Source organism: Mesoplodon densirostris, chromosome 4, assembly GCF_025265405.1.
Source record: "Mesoplodon densirostris isolate mMesDen1 chromosome 4, mMesDen1 primary haplotype, whole genome shotgun sequence".
NCBI lineage: Eukaryota > Metazoa > Chordata > Mammalia > Artiodactyla > Ziphiidae > Mesoplodon > Mesoplodon densirostris.
This window is the reverse complement of record NC_082664.1, coordinates 95,548,146-95,556,465: the sequence shown is the minus strand read 5'-3', so window position 1 is coordinate 95,556,465 and position 8,320 is coordinate 95,548,146. Positions and strand designations below refer to the sequence as shown.

At 41.3% G+C, this 8,320-nt stretch overlaps 1 pseudogene; it reads right to left on the bottom strand.

The window, feature by feature from the left end:
• Positions 1–1,467: 1,467 nt before the first annotated feature.
• LOC132488132 (large ribosomal subunit protein eL32-like) lies at positions 1,468–7,341 on the bottom strand (annotated as a pseudogene).
• Positions 7,342–8,320: the final 979 nt, after the last annotated feature.

Here is an 8,320-nt window from a genome sequence, read left to right as displayed (position 1 = left end):
TAAATATAACCCACTAATTATAGAGTTCTTATTCTACTTAGACATACAATTTAAAATTCATTATCCAGCATATAATTCACAAAGACTGTATAAAGACTAGTTATACAATAGTCACATCAGAAATATAGTCATAGTTTAAGATAGGTCACTCAGTCTTCTTTTAGTCTGTATAACCATGTTTTGCTTTCTAAAAGATCCTTGAGAAAAGATGTTTCTGGTAAACACTGACTGAAACTGTCTTAATTCTTTTCCTTGCAGGAAATCAGGTCTTATCAAGTCACCTACAGGCATAGTGGTTAAAAACTTAAACTTGCCTGGTAGGCAAACCTGCATTCCAGTCTCAGCTCAGATACTTAGTAGCTGTGTGACCTCAGGCAAATTGCTTACCATCTTTTATTCTATTTTATTTTTTACTTTTTTTTTATGGATAAGTAGTACTTTTATTTGAAATAACACAAAGAAGCATAGCTAAAAATATTCTATTCACCAAAAAGAAGGTAGGAAAGGAAGAAGGAGAAACTAAAGATCAGATGGAACAATTAGAAAACAAATACTAAGATGACATATTTAAATCCAACCATATCAGTAATTACATTAAGTGTAAATGGACTCCAGTTAAAAGACACAGGTTGTTAATTTGTATGAAAAAGCAATACTCAACCATATACAGGTCTCCCCCACTATCCAAAAGTGGAGGATTCCTGTGAAACCTTTTGTAAGCCAAAATGGCATAAAGGAAAAAAGCAATTACCTTAGGACACATCTTGTTAATAGATGCACAAAATAAATCAAGATAAAGCACAGATGCTCAAAGCTATGGTGGCCTAATGCTGGAATGCTGAGTGTAGTTCCCAGGGAAGGAGCTTGGAGGTGCCGCTCTTGATGCTCAGGGTTTGCACCGCCTCTAAAGCAGCTCAGTGCAAAACAAACACTGAAAGCTATTTTCGGTTTTCACCTTTTTTCGTAAAAGTGAAAATCCTCTTCAGGTTTATTTCATTTAGCAACAATAGGTACCAGTGTAGGTCTTTCATCAAAGTGAAGGAGGTAAAGCAAACTTTCAAGAAGCAGGGCATACCTGTATTGTCTATAAGAGAAGCACTTTAAAGACACAAATAGATTACAATTAAAAAAGAGATGGGACCTGGTAGCCCTACAAGCATTTGGTATTAAACATAAACTCTGTGCAATGATGACTGGGATGGTAAAAAGAGCAGGACAAATATTTGAGCAGGAGAGCAGTCCTTTCTTGATTCCTTCTGGTGAGCAGAGGTTGCTGCTGACATTTATTCTTATCTGAGGTGGTGGGATCTAGGTCTTTCCAGATCTTTCCAGTTCACCTCCAGTGTTTTAATTGCTCTGGAGATACAAGGGAGCAATAAACTTGGGAAGCTGCCCTTTACACTTTGCCTATAGGTTCTCACTTTCAGCTCACCATCCTACTGTGGTTCTTCCTCTCAAGTCCTTTCTTTAACACAGGACGCTGCCTTCAGGGGAGAGGGGCGGTAGCACACAACACTGCCCCCCTCTCGGCGCCCGGTCAGGGCCTCTCAGAGCAAAAGTCGGGGGCTGAGAGACGTAAGGGTACCGGGGCGGCAAGGGACGGACCCCTGAGTGCAGGGCTCGAACAGGTAACGGGGACCAAGAGGCTGCAGCACAGCACCCCCAGGGTTCTCCCCCGGCGCCACATGCAGAGCCGGAAAGGCGCCGCTTACCATCTTTTAATCTCACTTTACCTATCAGTAAAATAGAGATATTAATACCTTTTCCCAACGGATTAAGTAAGAATTACATAATGGGTAAAAAGCAATTAGCTCAGTCCTGGATCCATATTAAGCACCTGATCAATATTAGCAACTATTTCAAATACTGTTATTGGCCTCCATTACACTATCGAGCTATTTCTAATTAGAAGTAAGAGAAAGAAATCAAAGGCCTTGCTGTTATCATTTTCCCTCTTTCCTTAGGAAATGCAGAGACTGACAACACTAAGAACTACAGAAAGGGAAAAGCAGGCACCCTTCTGTCTGTCTTCTGAAAGCAAAGGATAGTCAGAGAAGAGGATTAAGCCAAGTCATGTCTCTTGTAGCCCCAGTTCATCAATTCTAAAATGAACATTTATTTCACATTATAACACCTCTGCAATAGGGATATGTCATACACTGCTTAACTAGCAGGGTTTTTTCTTTCTTAATGCTTAATAAAATAATGGCAAATCTTAAAATTCATGGCATCTTAAATTCAATGAAATAGAGTAATTGAGCTTTCTACTAAAAAATACTAATAGTACCCAAATAATCCCCCAAAGTACACCCTTCATTACTGTATTTATCACAGTGTCTTACCATCTCTCTTCCCAGGCTTAACATGCTTATCATCTGGCACAAAGAGATCACTTAGATTGATGGAATCAATGCATGCATGTGCTTGATCTGACCTTATTCACCACTCCTACTGTGAGTATCTGCAAAAAAATGTAGCCAAGGGAAGTCTATTTCTCTTTTCTCAGAATCCAACAGTCTTTAATTATATAGTGTTGATGTTGCTTATACTTGTTTCATGCATGTGAACCTCATCTACCCAACTATAGTGTAAGCATCTCAAGATAAGGACTGAGTCAGATAAATTTGCCTTCCCTACAGGGCTGGTGCTGTGGTATATACTTAGTGATCAATTGCCCGAAGGGATTTTTTTTTTACACTGTACAAGGATATATGACCATATTCCTGCCAACCTGACTCCCCTAGAATTCTGAGTAGGGGATTTAAAAAAATTCCTTCGGGAATTCCCTGGCAGTCCCATGGTCAGGACTCTGTGCTCTCACTGCCCAGGGCTGGGTTCAATCCCTGGTTGGGGAACTAAGATCCCACAAGAGTGTGGCACGTCCAAAAAAATACAAATATAAATTGTTGGAGAACTTAAAAAAAAAATCCTTCGCTGCTCTAACAATTCAAATCACTTAGAATTTCTTTCTCCACCACTTACTGATTGTTAATGGACCCTTTGTCTGTTGATCAGAAGAGTCAAACCTATAGTGAAAGAATTACAAACTGCAGAATAGATGGTCACTGGCATAGCTGACACTGTTGGTGTATCACTCACAGACCCTCTGATCACTTTTGATCAATTCTGGTGTCTATCTCCTAAATTATGTCTGCTTTGCTTCCAAAGAAGATGCTTTGTCAGTATTTGCAGAAATTCAGAATTGCCCTGGGGGAACCATAGCCATTGATTGATTGGTGCCTGAATAGAAAGCCCACCACCTTTGCCTCAAGGCTGGATAAACCCTGAGGTATAATTTATGCTCCAGAGCTCCTCACAGGATCAGGCCAAGGCCAGGGCTTCTTGAAACGGCACCCGCACCGTGCTTACTTCATTTACCCCATCCCTATCCTACTCCCTCTACACCCTTAACAAAGAGCGTCTTTGAGACAGGATCTGAATTTGATAGTGTCTGAGTTTTTGCATAAAAATAATGGGAAAAAAAGTTTTGTGTTCCAAGATTTAAATGTTTATTCTTTACCCTGGGTGTATATTCTTGAAACTCATAATGAGCAATATAAAACCATCAACAAAACCAAGACTGGAGAATCTTTCTGCCCTGCCCTTTAGGAGGACACATTCTGCCCTGAGCAGGATAACAGGAATAAGGGAACAAAAGAACAGCAAACAATAAGAACTGACCAAACAGCATTTCACAATCGATTTTATTTTATTTACAAGTGATATTTATCTAATTTTATTTTTGACAATGTCTGGCTTCTTTGCTGAGCTTCTTAGTGGCCTTTTGGAACTAAAACTGTAGTGCAAAATGAGTTGATCGACATTTTGATAAAATGCTGCAAGATCACATAACAGAAATGCATCCTCTAATAGGCTCCAATTTCTCTCTCACTACATCCCTTATAATGTAGTAGTCTTTCCTTATCAATGGTTTCTTTTTTTTTTTTTTTTTTTTTTTTTTTTTGCGGTATGCGGGCCTCTCACTGTTGTGGCCTCTCCCGTTGCGGAGCACAGGCTCCGGACGCGCAGGCTCAGCGGCCATGGCTCACGGGCCCAGCCGCTCCACGGCATGTGGGATCTTCCCGGACCGGGGCACGAACCCGTGTCCCCTGCATCGGCAGGCGGACTCTCAACCACTGCGCCACCAGGGAAGCCCTCAGTGGTTTCTTTTACCTGTGGTTAACCACTGTCGGAAAATATTAAATGGAAAATTCCAGAAATAATTCATAACTTTTCAATTGGGCACCATTCTGAGTAGCGTGATGAATCTTGTGCCATCCTGCTCCATCCACCTGGGACGCAAACCATCCCTTTGTCCAGCATATCCATGGAGTATACACTACCCACTGGTTAGTATAGGAAAAAACATAGCATACCTAGGGATTGGTACTATCTGAGGTTTCAGGTATCCACTGCGGGTCTTGGAAGATATCCCTACGGATAAGGGGGACTACTGTACTCTGGAGTCTCAAAAACAAATCTCAGGGTCTACTCTACTGAGTGGAACTGTTATACAAGTTTGTACACCTTGGCAGGCAGTTTCACAAATATGTTTCTGAATTTCTTCAAAGCTCTTAGGTGTGGTAGATGGAAGTGTGGATGGTGACAACTCTGGTACTGAATTATTGTTCTTTTCCTTTTGTGGCATTCAGCAAGTTGTTTAATCTTCCTGAGCTTCAGTTTTATTTCCTTAATAAGACTGTTATAAAGAAATGAATGAGATAATATGTAGTTGGTGGGGCAGCTGTTTGAGATGTTAATTTATATCTTGTTCAGGCTTCTATAAGTATTTCTGCCTCCCCAACCCAAGGAAAGCAACCGTGTCTGCCTCCAGGAGTAGTTAATGGCTTTAATGTTGCAGGGCCAAAATTAAAAGTTGTCTGACACTCAGAGCATAACCTTTGGTCTAGTCTTGAAAGTGATCCAGCTGGATTGTTGCAGGTGGCAGGAGACATTAAGGGTTGGGAGAAGAAGTGGACCAACACTAGAGAGTAAACTATTTGGGAAACACCTCCCCATGTTTAGGGGGGATGCATTTATGGATTTCAAGAGAGTCAGGTTCATGTGCCCTACTCCCACACAGTAGCAGGATCCAGGGCCTCTGATGGTGGCCAGCTTGTTACAAAATTGTATGTGTCAAGATAGAATGATAGAACCTATCTTCTTTAACAGTTTTTCGGCTGGATTTATAATTTTAAGATATTTAACATATGGTATATGAACCTCCATTTGTATTCTTGTCCTAGGCCCTGTAAATATTTGGGGTGGCCTGGAAAAGGGACCATAAGGACTTGGATCATGAACAACCAACAGTGGTAGCTAATGTGGTCTGAAGAAGAGAGAGCCCATCTCAGAATATTATGGAATGTGTAGGACCCTGGGATGGTATAGAAAACCCTAATAAATTTTCTTCCCCCTAAAGTAAACATGACAAATCCTGAATTTCTCATCTCCCTTGACCTAGGTGGCTCAGAGCCAGATTTAACTTCATTTAGAACAAAATAGGGGCATGGATTTTTCTCTATCTTGTTCACTGCTTTATCCCTAGCACCTAGAACAGTGCCAATACACTTTGTTGAATGAATGGATTCTTGCTTCCAGTGCCAAGGACCAAACTCCCACCTGCCACATTGTGTAAAGCTCCCGGTTTTGTGCTGTCACATATTAGGTGTCAGTGTCAGGCACTCATTTTTGCCAAATGCCATATAATACATCTTTGTATCTAATGTGTCAGATGAGCCTAGAATACCCTGTTTATTTATTAAATTGTTTTAGCACCTTTAGCACTGTCTGTTATGCACAGACAACTAAGTACTTCGCCTGCCAGTTTTCCTCACTCCCTTCCTAAGTCCTAATCCCACTTTTCTGACAGAGCCCCTATCATAAATTCAGGGTTTCTTTGGCCCTGTATATGAAACCAATTCTGTTTCAGAGACCACAGCCTTAGAGTTCTAGATCCTTCTCCATCTATATGCAACTTTTCTGCCCTTCATAGTATAGTTCTGTTCCTTGGTTGTGCCCACATTTAACATAGTACCCGCCTTCTCTCCCATCCTAGATACAATCCCAAAGTTAGAAATTCCCTTACCAACACCACCAGGTATCCACACGAGAGACACCCTTTGATCTCTGGGCCAGAAAGTGATGCTTCTACTGTCACCCTTCAGGACAATTTATTTAGGGAAGAGTTGTAGAAAGGGCAAGTCCATCTAGAAGCAACCTTCTTTCTTGGCACTGAGGGCTGAAGGGTATTGTTTTAAAGCCTTCTGTAAGGCTCCATGTACCTCTGTGCTTCTCAGCTTCTGCCATCTAAAGAGAATACACCTGTTCTCAGAGGACTGAAAAACCATATGGTCTCCACCCTGTTGTTGGGATATAGTCGCAATCATGGCTAGAATTTTATTAGTCTGAGTTTGACCTTTTTCTGTGTGTATTCACTAGCTTAGTGATTTAACTACTCTGAAACGCTATTAGTACCAAGCTCAGTAAGCTCCTAATTTGTACACTGGAGGCTCCTTGCAAGCAAGAACTGTGCCTTTTGGTTCTGTATCCCCAGCACTTAGTACCCTGCCTGGTATGTAGTACTCTTCGGTGAAATCCCTCCTAGAGATAGATTCTGCCAAGAACTGTAAAGGGTCTGAGTTTTACCCTACTTGCAAGTTAACAAGTTAGCCTGTCATAGTTTCATGGATGCTGGTAGAAGACATGAGACTCCTGGGTCAGAGTCAAAAATGGTTTATTACTCATAGCAATAGTAGTAGCTAGAGTATCTGCCTTTTTTAAGTCAGTTCCCCAAGACCTAGTTTCCAGAGGGCAATGGGAATAGGGCCAGTTAACACCTGTACATGAAGAACTCTGAGCTTAGGGAGCCAAAATCTTTGTTTTACTTTGCAGAATTTTTATGGTTTTATTTAACACAAATAAAACTTGCACATGAACTGTTCATTTTCTTCACTGTGCAGCCTGGCATTGCGATCAGTGACTCACGGCCAGCTGGGCTGCTCTTTCCACAACGCCTTTGAGGTTCTTGGAGGAAATGAGAGCCATCTCAGCACAGTAAGATTTGTTGCACATCAGCAGCACTTCCAGCTTTTTGACGTTGTAGACCAGAAACTTCTAGAAGCCACTAGGCAGCCTGTGCTTCATTTTCTTGTTGCTGCTATGACTAATATTGGGCATCAAGATCTGGCACTTGAATCTTCTCTGTACCCTGTTGTCGATGCCTCTGGGTTTCTGCCAGTTACACTTAATTTTGACATATCAGCCTGACTGGTGCCGGATGAACTTCTTGGTCTTCTCTTTGATCACTTTGGGCTTCATAAGGTGTCTGAGAACAGTCATGATGCTGGGTTGGAGATGGCTGCTACCTCCCCTGAATCTTTTATAATGGGCAGTAAATATGCCTACCCTTTACTCCAGAAGGACACCCTGTTGCCATCAAACATTCTTGAAAAGGTAGTCTGGAACAAAGTGCAGTTGGTGCCTCATTTACAGGACTTGCAGAAATGGGAGTGACCCACGGAGAAATGTCTCAACAGACGGCTGAAGTGAAGCAGAGGTGGCAGCAGGCTGAAGTTCACTTGCTCCCGCCCAACCCAATCTCAGAAGCCTCCAAGAGCAAACAGTTTTTTCAGTGTTTCAGGAGCACTCTGTTCATTCTGGCTTCTACTTCTTTGGTGGTCCAATACCCCCTGCCTTGAATGCCTTTTCCTTACTCCTCTATTATGTAAATCTTATTCATCTTTCTAGATCAGATTCAAATTCCACTCTCCTATAAAGCATTTCCTGACCAGCCCAACTCACAGTGATTTCTTCTCCGATATTACAGAGTGATTATTACCAATATCAGTCATATTGACACTTAGGAAGTAACAATAATAACACCAAAAATCTCTGACATTTGTGTTTTGTGTATCATTTTACCTTTTACTAAGTATTTTTACACAAACTATTCCCTTTGACTCTCACAGCAATCTGCAAGACATGCAAAGGAAAATATTATTTTCAATTTATAGATAAGGAAAAGCAGAAATTCAGAAACGTGCCCAAGGTCACCTAGTTAATAAACAGGTCATCAGATTTAGCATTAGTTTCCAGGCTCATAATGGATGCACTATGCCATTTCTTCTTGCTGTTTAAACTCCCAAATGGATTTATTTCATGTAGTGTTAAGTCTCAGAGAGACTTGATACTTTCCCTCTCTGGTCAAAGAGTAGGGGTGGAGATTAGAGTTACAGCAGAGTCTAGTGGTTAAGGGTCCTGAGTCAGACAAACCTGCTGTGGAGAGGTTTCTTGGGCTCACCAATATACAGGTTGCCTC